A 13,063-nucleotide genomic window follows, 5' to 3' on the forward strand; every position below is an offset into this window, starting at 1 on the left:
GCACGATGTTACCAGTCACCTAATTATCAAACAGTAAATCTGAAAGATCTCTTTTCCTGTGTAAGTGGGCAGCTCATTATCAAATACTTGAAAGAAATTGGTCTGTATAAAAAATTCTAAATATGTATATGAATCATTAATTGCCTGTTTTTAAATTTGATGAGATGCTATAATTAAGTGACATTATTGAAGGTTTTGTCCAGGAGGTTGGATTGCTCCCCTGTGTGACATGAAATCCTATCATAATCGATGTAACTATCATCAAGCAATGTTTTAAGCCAGCTCATTGCTGAGTATTTTTTAATACTGGCTAGTATTGAGCACAACCACCAGTAGCTAAAGTGATATTGTTAATCCTGCTGGGGTATAGTCCCAATGATCCCCAGCGAGGTGGCCTAGCTTTGGTTTCTGCTGGCCTATAGCCTGTGTTTTAAAACTGCATAAATGATTTTATGCCCAAATATGTTTGATAAATTGTTTTTAAATATAACTTTGCATTCATGAGTAAATTGTGTATGTATCAACTTGGTCTCGTCTCTATATGGCTGAAATAATGTTGATCTGACTATGTGACAATGGCAACCATCTGTTAATTACTCCAGCAGTTAATTGTTGGATAATCTAAATATTTAAATAAAGATGAAGCTACTATGGTGGCTGCGAGGGGACATCGCTTTCTCGCTCTATCACTTTCTCGCTCTATCGCTTTCCTGCTCTATCGCTTTCTCGCTTTATCGCTCTTTCGCTTTCTCGCAGTTAAGCAATATCCGCTCTTGACCTCTATAGGGGCCGCATGTGATATCTGCTCCAATTGGGAGGGAATGTTGAACTTTTCTCACTATTTACTTAAAACATAATTTAACTGTACAGACGTAGTTAATTTTAAAACAATCCACAGATTTTTGCGTAAAATGTAATTGATTGATTTATGGCACTATTCAGTTGAATGGATGTGGCAGATCATGGCAATACTCTCTATAATCTTATAATTGTGGGTGTTCTATTACTTGTTTTCGGTAGTATATGATGTCACAGTGTGTCATACTGTTGTCCGTAAATATTCTTTTTGACATTTGATGTATGTTTAACTTGAATTGTGTTTCTTGTCTTGTGCAAATCTACAAATATATGAACTTGCATATTGTAATTTGGTAAACACCGCTGTGAGTGAGTGAGTGAGAATGGTTTCACGTCGTTTACTATGATTATCTATAACATATAATAAATCAGCTATCATTGTAATATTTTATGTTTATCTTAAGTGTAGTTTTGTCAAAATTAGGTATGTATGTGTGTGTGTTTGTATGTGTGTTCGACTCATTGTCTGTGTAAAAATGTAGTGGATAACTACATAACTCACATCAGAACGCACAGTTGTTAACCATACTGTTTAAATGGATAGAAAATTGTTACATAAATATATATATTCCTGCCTGAGCCTATTCTATAATCAGATATATAGTCTCTCCTGGCGGGAAAGTTAAACTTTATTTTACAAGCACTTTAGCATTAAATTTAATTCCCGAAGACAGTTTGATCGAAAGTAATTATAAGAAACGAGTTGTTCTTAAAAAATATTTACAACGCATTTCATTTCTATTGTCCATGGAATGGGGTTACGGCTTAATGACGCTCTTGAAAGTCGTACATGTGACTTAAGGTAGAGACATATATCTAATCTATCTGTATTTTGTGAGGGAAACATAAATGTGTACATGTATAACTTTTGTTTGCATAATGTACATCCATGCAACTTAATAAACATAATTGTGATCCCGAAATCGGACGAGCACATATTCGGCTTCAATTCCAAATCTAATGACCGAAAAAAATAATTCTTTGGACGTTGCAAACAGTACAAACAGTAGCTGATAAAACTGACAATTATTTGTCAATATATGATCTCTTTTTTTATCAGCTTTAAGACTGATGGAGGAATATTGGGGGTGGGGGGGGGTGGGGTTCTTATGTACAAAATTAAAATATGAACATTGACTATCTGTATTCTGTGAATCTTGCGTATTTACTACACTACGAGAAAATATACAAGCTAAACAAGAAAAAATTATGTGTGTATTTGTAACATATTTATCTACTACAAGACGTTTAAAAAATCTAATCATAAGAAGCAAAATAGTGGTGAGAATTACAGGTATGGATCACTAAATATCAGCAAAAAACGTTTTAATGTACGGCATTATGGGAAATATCGCTTTCTCGCTATATTGCTTTATCGCTTTCTCACTCTATCGCTTTATCGCTTTCTCCCTCTTTCACTTTCTCGCTCTATCGCATTTCTCTTATGATTAACCATAGTCATATGAAAGAATCGGGTGTTCTTTAACTTCTTTTGAATAGTATGTACTGTAAATCTTGAATATTAACGTTAAGAGTTAATTATAACTGCAAAAAATGAGAGTAGACTAAATTAATTATACTTTGCATTTATATCTCAGAAATGACTGTTGATAAGACGGCCTCACTGCACACTTTGAATAGCGGAAATCCCAACTTGAATATAAAACCAATTAACTATCTGTTTCCACATTACGGTTACTGAGAACAATATGTCATCCCAAAACTAGAAATTACATTTGGACATCCGGTAGTATTACCATTGCTTGGGTGAGGACTTCCACTATGATGACATCTACTCTGCAAACAGAATAATCATTGATATAAACGTGGTTTTTAGGGGAAAATATTAATTTTAGGAAGTACGTACTACTCAGCGCTAATGAGCGGTGTTATTTGCTATTTGTTTTGATAACTTGGCCTGGGGGCGGGGGATCCAATAAAACTCCTAAATAGGGCCATAAATCAATCAAATTCTTTTTTACGCAGAACTACGTGGATTGTTAAAAAAGCACCCATATCTGTTCTGTTAAATTATGTAGATAGATAGTGAGAAAATTTCAACATTCTGTCCATATGTATAATTTGTAATGTGACTGGGAAAATCTCAGCTCTCTTTTATGATTAAAACCCCTCCCCCCACTGAGGTCAGGTTTAACAATTCATTAATGTTGTTTTACGTATATACTTTCTATCGTAAAGAAACCCATATAGTGGCCAAGAGGAAATATTGATATACCGCGAGAAAGCGATAGAGCGAGAAAGCGAGAAAGCGATAGAGTGAGAAAGCGATGTCCCCTCTCGGCCACCATAAGCTACAGTACAATACTTAATCACAATTCAGTGTCTCCACTCATGAATATCATCACTACTTGAAGAACACTCCTTCAGCTCTGTGTCTGAGGAATTACAACTGTCATGTGATTATTATCTGCTGCTGACCTGTGTGTGGGAATGATAAAAAACATGCCATTGACTAGTTGCTTGTCATGATTGCCATTCATAACATCTGAGAGAGCTGAAGCAACAGCACTAAGATGTGACAAATATCTGGGCCGGTCTGCTGCCAGACTCATATGAAACAAGAATACATCGCCATGGGGCACATTAGAATTTTGTCCTCATTACAGCAACAATGCATAGATTTACACATGGATCAAGGGTCGTAACTTTGGACAATAAATTACATGTTGTTTCGCAGAAAACATGTCCCCATTGAAAAAATGATGGATATATGATCCAGAAATAAACACAACAACTTATTTGGATTTTAAGTTCTGGAAATGAAAGCAACCTGTATTTGGGTTAAATCCAAATTGCTGCCATGGAAACAGGAAAAGGCACCAGTTCAGCTTGCGTTTGATACATGTGCAAAGTTTCATAATAACATATGAAACAGTTTCCGATTTATGCTCTGGACACAAAATGTGACAGACAGACAGCACCCATGCAGTGGCAGGGGATAATGACATATTACGGTAAAATGAAACAGTATGCACCAAACACTGTCAACATTCTTTAATGCATGTTACTGATGTCATAAAATTACAACAAATTCAGTGAGTGAGATGGGTTTAACATCACATTTAACAGGAAGTTTTGCATTATATATCTAGAAGCTCTGATACTAACAAATTTATGTTTGTACTTGACTAAGGAGTATGATTATTTGTGGCTGCACAAATAATAAATTTACTTCAAAGTTGCTTTTTGACCACACATTCCCATTATAGTCTCAACATGATACATAATCGATAACATGTTACATTCAACTTTATCCTCATCAATATTTAGCAACAATTATCTTTAATCAAGTAGCAAACGCCAATCCCACCATGTTCCAATCTGTAACGTCCGACTGGAAAGAAAGATATTTCTCGTGATTTCCTAACCAATATGATTAGCAAGTAGAGGGAACAATGCACTTTTTGAAAGAACAAAGCATAAAGCAAACCATGGTTATTTCTGTGGCTAATTTGGTTTCTGAACTGTTAAGAATGTTTTGCCAGACCTATAATACGTTCGATGTGAACTCTTTTGCTTGATATTTTCCCATCACGCATAACAGTCTTGCCAGACATACAGTTTTTCTTTGAGAAGAATGTTGGCATATTAATGGTAACATCTTTTGATGCCAAAATATATTGTACATTGAAACCTTTATCGGCCATCACACCATCACCTGGGTCGCACATCACTGTAAAACCACTACTATCTACTATTTGACGATCACTTGTGGAGCCACCACACATCTTTTGTGGATCCAACAAGTATTTTGATAGTATTTCGATTCTTATACGTTGAGTAGGTAGACTGCTGAGCTGTGGGGTGTTTTGGTTTCTGAATGGGGCATTCAGTACCATCAATGATAATTTGTGTGGTTGGAAATTTGGATTTGAAATCAGAAGGACAAAAATAGTGCACTAAGTCTCTTTCTGGCCAGTTATCAAGTTCACTCCACTGTCTATACATAAAATTTACCCAGGTGATCCATACATTTAATACAGTTTTCTCTGAAATTCCAAAATGAAGAGCAAGTTCAAAGTTAGTCTTATGTCAGCACAGTTTCATAAGTGCATGTTAAAAGCAATTGATTTTCCACACTGGTTGTCATACTGTCAACTTTGCTGTACAGATAATTTAGGAGACATGCACATGGACCCAAACTTGCAAGTACAAAGGTGAAGTCTGTATAGCTGGGCAGTCCTGTATAAAACAAATTTGCTGCAGCATTAACATAATACTTTGTATTGAAAGCATTGAAAATTTGTCTGTCTGAACTGATGTACTTTCATATTCAGCCTCGACACTGTCTGTAGAGAAACTGTTTGGGTCAGTATTCATGTCATCAAACTCGACATTGTCAATTATTTCATACCCAGCTACCTTATTGATGTCACATTCAATATCACAATCTGTATTCATTATTTCAAATGTCTTCTTTTTGCTCTCACGTCTCTGAATGCGGGATTTCCTAAAGCTTCCATCAGCCTCAAGTGTGTTGACTGATCCAGTCCAGGGAAAAGTTGATGGTACAGCATCTGGTTTTCTCTGTTTCCTCAGAGGTGTACACCCTGGGGAAAACAGCAGCAGATTATTATTATCCAAACAGAAATAGTGCAATCTTGTGACTACCAGTAATGAGATAACTTATTATGATTAGATTTAAGTTAATTTGCAGGGAAACAACAAATCTCTATGGGTCCAATATGTTTTGTCACATTATGAAAACAATAGTGGTACACATCAATACATTAGAAAACTAAAAAATACATTTAAATTATGGAAAATTATGATGTAAATTAGCCAATAGTTTCGTAGATATAGTCTAAACATTACATAGAAATGCCAGATACAGAGAAGTGTCTTCAACAAGTACACATGACACTGTTCTGACAAATACTTATCAAAAGTGAACAAACATGAACCTGTATTCTTGAATCATCTGTGCCTCATCTCTGTGGAAAAGAAGCACCTGCAGGAAAATGTAACATGATGCATTAAAGGCAAAAATGTCAAATATGTGTTGACATTCCTGGTAAACATCAATTCAACAAATTAATGAAGAAAACTAAGAAGAGTTATGGTCAAACATCAACAACTTCATAAACATCGACTTAATGGTGGTAAACAGGGTTTTACCTTGATTAACTGGGTATGCACCAGTACTGCACACCCAGTAATTAATTTCAAAGGCCCTGGCACGAAATACATGAGGGTCAAAGCTAAAACATCACTGACTGGCAAAAAGCGGCTACTATAGCAAAAATGACACATTATTTCCATCTTGGTTTTAAAAAACAATGAAATATACTCATAGGTTCACATGCAAACACACACAAACATGATTACATTAGAAATTAGCCAATACTCCAATTAACTCGCTAACTCTGACTGGAGGGAACTATACTTATTGTGAAAAAATCACACACTTTGAAGTTTTAAGTATCTTTACTCAATTTAACTCAATGACAAAATCAAACTACACGGAAAGGATTTGGTACTATGAAAATAAGTCTGTCCCTAATTAGGACGGAACATATTCTATTTTGTCTGCGTCCATTCTTCACATTTCTGCATACTGGATACACATTTCTGAGTCACGTAAAACCCTCTTCGTAATTTCAATGCAAGAAAATATAACAAATGTAATTGGTATGCACGTTAATTAAATCTGACAAAAAATAGAAACAATAATGCAGCATGGTTCAAACAGTTTTTTTTAACATAACAAGTTACCCAAATATCTTACCATAACTAGTTACAGCAATGAAATCAGACGATCTGAAGTGGGAATGACACACCGCACTGTGAGCTCACGGTTTCCACATCTTGCTTTGGTTTGATTCGTCGCTCCTCCGAATAGCAATCAACCATCGTTTCAGAGACATGGGAAGTCTCGGAAACGACAAACCACCTCGATTGCAGCATCCCAGGACACAGCAGCATGTAGAGTGGTATCGTAAATACTGCTTTGTAGTTATTGGCCATGCAAAAATCTATGAACCGCATAATATACTGGAAGTACGCAAAGTACCGTAGCATTTGGCCCCATCTATTGGCAAAATAGTAAAGGGTCATAACTGAGGAATGTTGGCCGCTAGCTGATGTAAATACAAAAAATCTTGATTTCATTTCATGTAGAAAATACTGCCTAAGCTATTGATTAAGTTTAATTTTCATTGTTAAGCATTGGTAATTTGGATACTGACCTATTAACTGAAAAACTATAAGCATACATTCAATGTGCATCATTATGTCAAAACAATATCATGGCTGACTAGAAATCTTCAAAACAATTCAATTGTGCTTTCCTTATCCACACAATAAAAAACCCAAATAGGCTTAACATTTATTGAGTAATTTTATTCAAAGGTCATGATTACTCACAAAATATTACACACTGAGATTCTTTGTAAATATTGAACAATAGTTTATCTTTGGTAATAATTCTAAAAATACTACCTCTATTACATATCTGCCATAAATCCTGTATTTTGGCTTCAATCACACTAACTAAATTATTTTTATTTTCAACAGACATCCTCTTCACTGTCAATCATACAATTAGTTGTTGCCAAGTAGTCTCGTAACTACAGTATTAATGAAGCTGTTATCCATAAAATTGTGCCTACCTTATCTCATTAGTCAGTTGATAATGGGATGGTTTCCAATTGATAATCTGTCATGTTGAAGTACAGAATGAAGGGCCGATCTGTAATCTTCTATCATCCCGTGTCTGAATTTATTGTCTTGACGTAGATGAAGAAGAAAGTCTGCAACCACAGGGATTGATATAGCATTAGTAAAAATCCCTAGTTGTTTTCTACACTCAACAAACTTGTCCCATCTGTTGTCATATTAAAGGTGGGATGAAGGTCGCCACGATCTTGCCACAGCCACGGAGTTGATGGTTCTTGTAGGTTACAAATAGATCTAGGTGTGGTGTGTCCCATAACATGGTTATCCAAGCAAATATCTTGGGATGTAAGATCCATTCTGTTGCAATTATTCTCCCTTGGCGGGAAAGCTGTTGGCAAAGATGTTCAGTTTCCCAGGAATATGTCTCGCTTCCATCCGATAACTGATGGAGTCAGCTTGTCCACTTCAGTCGATTCTCTGCTCATGTCGGGACATGGTGAAACGTGAAAATGTGATGTCGATGAAACAATGCCAAATCCCTGGTTGACATATAGGCTCACCTATTCTGTATAGAGGAATCGATCATGGGAAGAAGTCAACAATGTATCGCGTAGGACAGGTTGAATATAAAAAATTACTTGGTCTAAAATATTGTACCGTACGATTTGTTTCCATCTCTTTGGCTTTGTATTTAAGCATTCCTGTTGTTATATCGGGGGACGATGGTGTGTGGTGTCTCGTTCACTGTGCGTGCAGGCATCGGATGTCTGCTGTAGTTGTGAATCGGCTACATGATGTACAGTGACAGGTGTCTGGTTAAGGGGTTGTAATGTTATGCATAAGTGATCATGTAAGTCAGTCTGTACAAATACACTGCACGGATCCAGCTACATTTAAGTCAGTTGACTTGATTAGGGTAAAAATGTTTGTAGTCAGTCTAGACAAGAGACAGGTAGTTCTTCCTGTGCAGTAAACTGTAATCCCGAATGCTGAGTCGACTAGTTTCAAGCTCTACACATGGCAGACCAGTGGTGTGTCCGTGTTCTGTGATGTTGCCATTGTAGGAGCAAGTTGATCCTCATGAAAAGAGTTACAACTGGTCCGGTGTTGTGTACTTAGACCCAGTTGAGGGTCTTTAGGTCGATTCTCATTCTGATGTCGGTAGTATTCTTCTTGGGAACTATGAATACCAGAGAAGAAAACCTTGGTCTTATTGGTCTCTGCTAGTCTCTTGCTTCTTTAGTAGCTTCCTGATCTGCTGCCGCAAGCTTGGCTCCGACTAGATGAAATCTGTGTCCTACGGCTTGAGATTTCAAACAATCCAGTGATTGTTATCACGAGCATCAGATTTGGGTGGAGAGTTGCGTATTAGCTTCATAAAGTCTTTGTTCAGGTTTGGATGTTTCCTGATGTGTAGCTTGTATCTGTGAACCACGACTTCTAGAATCCAGTGGTCGGGGGTAACTTGCTTCCAATTTTCGGCGTATGACAGAAGACGCCCTCCCACTGGGCCTGGAGTTGGCGTTATGCTGAAAGACGGTAGGTGTAAATCAAAATCCAAAGACATAACCAGATAGAAAGGGTCTATAAAGTCGGAGGGGGTGGTATGGAAGTCAGAACTTTCGTTCCCCTCTGCCTCCAGATCTTCCACGGCGATCATATTCTTGTAGTCTGGTTGGTGAAAAGAATCCTGTGAAGACTGTTTGCTTGTTGTACCTTCACCTCACTTTGAAAGAATCCTTCCCAGAGTGGACAAACTTCTTCTTAGGAGGCTGTTTGGACGCAGATGACTTAAAATCCCAGGGTCACTTGTGTGAATGGGATGATTCATGAGCCCTCGCTCTTTGGTCTATAGTTGAAGTCTGGAAATGCTCTGCTGTGTCATGTTTAACTTCATCTATGACATGCTTTAACTTCCCGTTGAATGTTGTGGTCGTTGATATAGGCTGCGACATCATGAATTTCTTGGTTTGGTTTGATATGGCTCTTGATCTGATCTGGGATAAAAGCTGTTGTCGTTGTAGCCTCAGTAACTGTGTAGAAGGCCAGATTTGGGAGGAGAATAAGTCTTCCTGCATCCTGACAAATGGAGTCAATGGATGACAATAGATGGTGTTTCCGGCACGATTCCTTCATAGGATGGTTGTAAAGGTGGAATGATATGTCTGATTCCGGCGACAAACCAATTTATATATGATCGGATATCCAGAAAGTATCTGGAGACAGATGTCAGATCCTTGAAACGTGATGCCTATAACGTAATATTCCACAGGGATTGTGCACAAACTTGTAGAAGTCCTCATCCAAACTTGGAAATTCCAGTAGTGTAGCTTCGTGTTCCCTTATAACTTCCGTTTCATAGGTGATACAGGTTGTCGTTAATCATGCTTGAGCCTGTAAAATTATCCGTCAACTGGTCTACAACCTTGCCAGTGTAATTGGGCCCAGGTAATGTCTGATGAATATGTTGAGATGGTGTAGGAGCATGACATCCCCCGTATTCAGGCATCTGGAGTGGTGAATCCTCTGTCACCTGTGGGTGAAGCGTAGGTGATAAAGTTCCTCAATTAGTTAAAAAAAAGTGTAGACGGCCTGTCCATGGATACTGTACAGCTCCCGTATGGTGTTGTCCCATCGGTGGTGAAAGCCTGCTGGCTTGTACCCGGCTGGCTTGATGGCTGGTCCATGGGCTGGCTGTGAGGCTCAGCTTGTTGATCTTGTGCAGACGGGCCTATGTACGTGGACAAAGGTCTGATAGTCTTTGCCTGAGCTATCGTTGTGATCTTATTGTCCATTTCTGACAGCTTAGATTGTTGCATGGCCTTCACCATCTCCTGCTGTTCCTTGAACAGTTGTTTTATAAGACTCATGGTGGTTGCAGGAGATGGTGGGTTGGCTGTAGAGGGAGGCGCTGGAGTGGAAACTGATTTCTCAGTTATGATGGCGTCCACCGTCTTCTTTGCAGCCTCGCGCCTCGTGCCCTTAGTTATGGCCTTGGACATCTTGGAGAAGATATTTTCAGATGTGTTACTGCATTGCTCACATCTCTTCTCCATGCTGCAGGTCTTTCCTCTGCACTTCATGCAAAATTTATGAGGACCCGTGACCATAAACCGGCCACACTTCTTCTACCCAGCGGGTGATGGAGACTGCATGACAACCTCACAAATACCAAACACCAGCTATACTTATGTGCATGTTTGTCTCTCCAGCAGCACTATTATTTATTTATATGTCTGTTATTATAGCAAACTTATTAGAATAATCTTAGGTTAATGAGTCTTACTACCAAGTGCCAGATAGTTACTACTAATATAGTAGGTGTTAACTCTAACACACACAGGAAAAAAGTGATGTTGCCTCCATTATGACGTCCTGGTTTGGGTAGTTACGTGACTTCTTGGTGACAACTAAATGTGTGGTTGACAGTGAAGAGAACGTCTTGAAAATCAAAATTTTGTAGTTAGTGTGATTGAAGCCAAAATACAGCATTTATGGCAGATATGTAATAGGGGTAGAAGTTTCATAAGAATTATTTCCCACTGGACACATTGTTGCACTTGTCTGAATTGGAATATTTTCAATGGTGTCACCATATGGATTCACGCTGGACTTTATCTGAAAGTCCCAAGATGTTCTTCAACACCACGTGTCAGCAAGTGTCCAGTGTATATGGTGTATTTTGTATCATTTAAAATATCAGCGCTTCTGATTGCCAGTGTACAGGACTATCAGTAAAATCTAAATACTTTTTTACATTTGTATACTTATCCTACATTACTCGTTAATGCATTTACTGTTGTTTTTTAGTAGAAAAGCAATCTGTGTGAGGTCCGGCTGCTGAAGAAGTTGTTCCAACCAGTTGCCTGGCAGTATCCTCACACAGTCGGCACGTGATCTGGAAGCGATGAGTCACATAAAAGCACATTACTGCTTCAAACATAACATCTGAAACTTCGTGGGGAGTAATGACGAAGTAATGCAGGATAAGTATACAAATGAACTTATCCTGCATTACTCCTCATTGCATCTTTATTCCACAATATATCCTTGTCAAGGTCTGATGAACCAGCAATGAATCCAGAGTGATAACCTGAAAAATCCATGACCATTCCTGTCAGAAGGAAATAAATGTGTGAAGAATACAGGAAGACCAAGCAAAGTGACAGTAATAGAATGAGTTGCTTCGCCAAAAACTAGAACTGACCTAATGAGAAAATGCGGAACACAGGAAAGCCCTCTAATCTGGTCTGATAAACACCGGGGAGTTCGACCGGCCTGTTCAGGGTCAAGGAGAATCAATGGCGTCGGAGATTGGGGACCTGTTGGGCTACCACCAGAGGACCAAAGCTGTGAACACCGACAACATCTTCCAAGGCTAAGTCACTGAGATAATGGCTGACGAGGAAGATATCGGAACGCCAAAAGCACCCACCCAGACATGATGGAGCAGTTACTATGAAGAGCCATGGTAGATGCGACCATTCTGATCTGGAGAGGGTTGTTAGCCTTGGGAGGGTCCAATCCGTCAGCTGTATACGCTTGTAGGATGACCGTTCGAAGCCATAGCGTAACAATATTCCAGCTAACCTCTGTCTGCAACAAATTGGAGACTGGCAGGAAAAGCCACAGGGCCATGGAAATTCCAAATTGAAGTACCGCACACTGGTATCATTGTAGATTGAAGAAGAACCTGAGGAACCGCCGGTCACAGGGGTGGGAGGACCCAGTCGTTGAAACCTCCGATCGGCACCCTTGCCTGGGAAGCAATTATGTCAGGGCTGGTAGGTACCTCGGGACTTTCCTTGGCTACGCCAATGTTTGTTGAGAAGAGTCTTTGAGGGAGGAATGGCATGGCTGGTTGTTGCCCTTGGATGAATTGTCTGATGCCTGCGACATGCTTTAAGATATGTCTCATCTTGTGCAAAGCTTGAAACCTGAGTGTGGGTAGCAGTGATGGCGCCAGTAAATAATGACCAGAACAGGGTTGTCAAAGGAGAGACTTCTTGAGTTCTGAATCCCATTGCGTGAGAACAAAGTATCCAAGTTGTCTGGTGGTTGTGATCTCAACTAGTGTGGCCTGCAAAAGTGGTAGCGCATATGGTCAATCTGTCGGAGCTTGAATGATATACTCTTTTTTTTGTATGGTAGAAAATTAATTCTATTTCTTAAGTAACCATTAAATTTCATTACATTTTCAAGTAAACATGCAGGTTGCCCAAAACATAATGTTGTGACATCGTGACGCCCAATTCGCAAAAAAGCAGCTGCAATGCCATAAACTTGCAGCATGCAAATTTTCTGAACTGTCGTGACAATTCCTCTGTCAGCAAGGTTTAAAAGGCCAGGACAATGACTGCTGACACACCCATCAGAAAATCAGAAAACAAGCCGTTAACATGCCACGTCTATCAGAAGAACAAGGCAAAACACCGCCATCGGCCGACTGCAAGCTGGTGAAACACAACAGCATGTGGCGCAGGTGATGGGTGTGCAACATTTGTGACAGGCATAGGTTAGGACGACCCCTCGTTACAACCCCTGGTGAAGATTGCTACATCTAGGT

General features: G+C 38.9%; 1 protein-coding gene and 1 pseudogene across 1 annotated transcript in view; both read right to left on the reverse strand.

Annotated features, from left to right (window-relative positions):
• The window catches only part of LOC139445621 (leucine-rich repeat-containing protein 74A-like), a 582,304-nt gene that overhangs the window by 39,845 nt on the left and 529,396 nt on the right, over positions 1-13,063 (reverse strand). The gene's annotated exons all lie outside the window — the stretch shown is intronic.
• Positions 4,256-5,280, reverse strand: LOC139446697 (uncharacterized; annotated as a pseudogene).

This window comes from Haliotis cracherodii, unplaced genomic scaffold (genome assembly GCF_022045235.1).
Source record: "Haliotis cracherodii isolate W230 unplaced genomic scaffold, xgHalCrac1.p SCAF_6, whole genome shotgun sequence".
Classification (NCBI taxonomy): Eukaryota; Metazoa; Mollusca; class Gastropoda; order Lepetellida; family Haliotidae; genus Haliotis; species Haliotis cracherodii.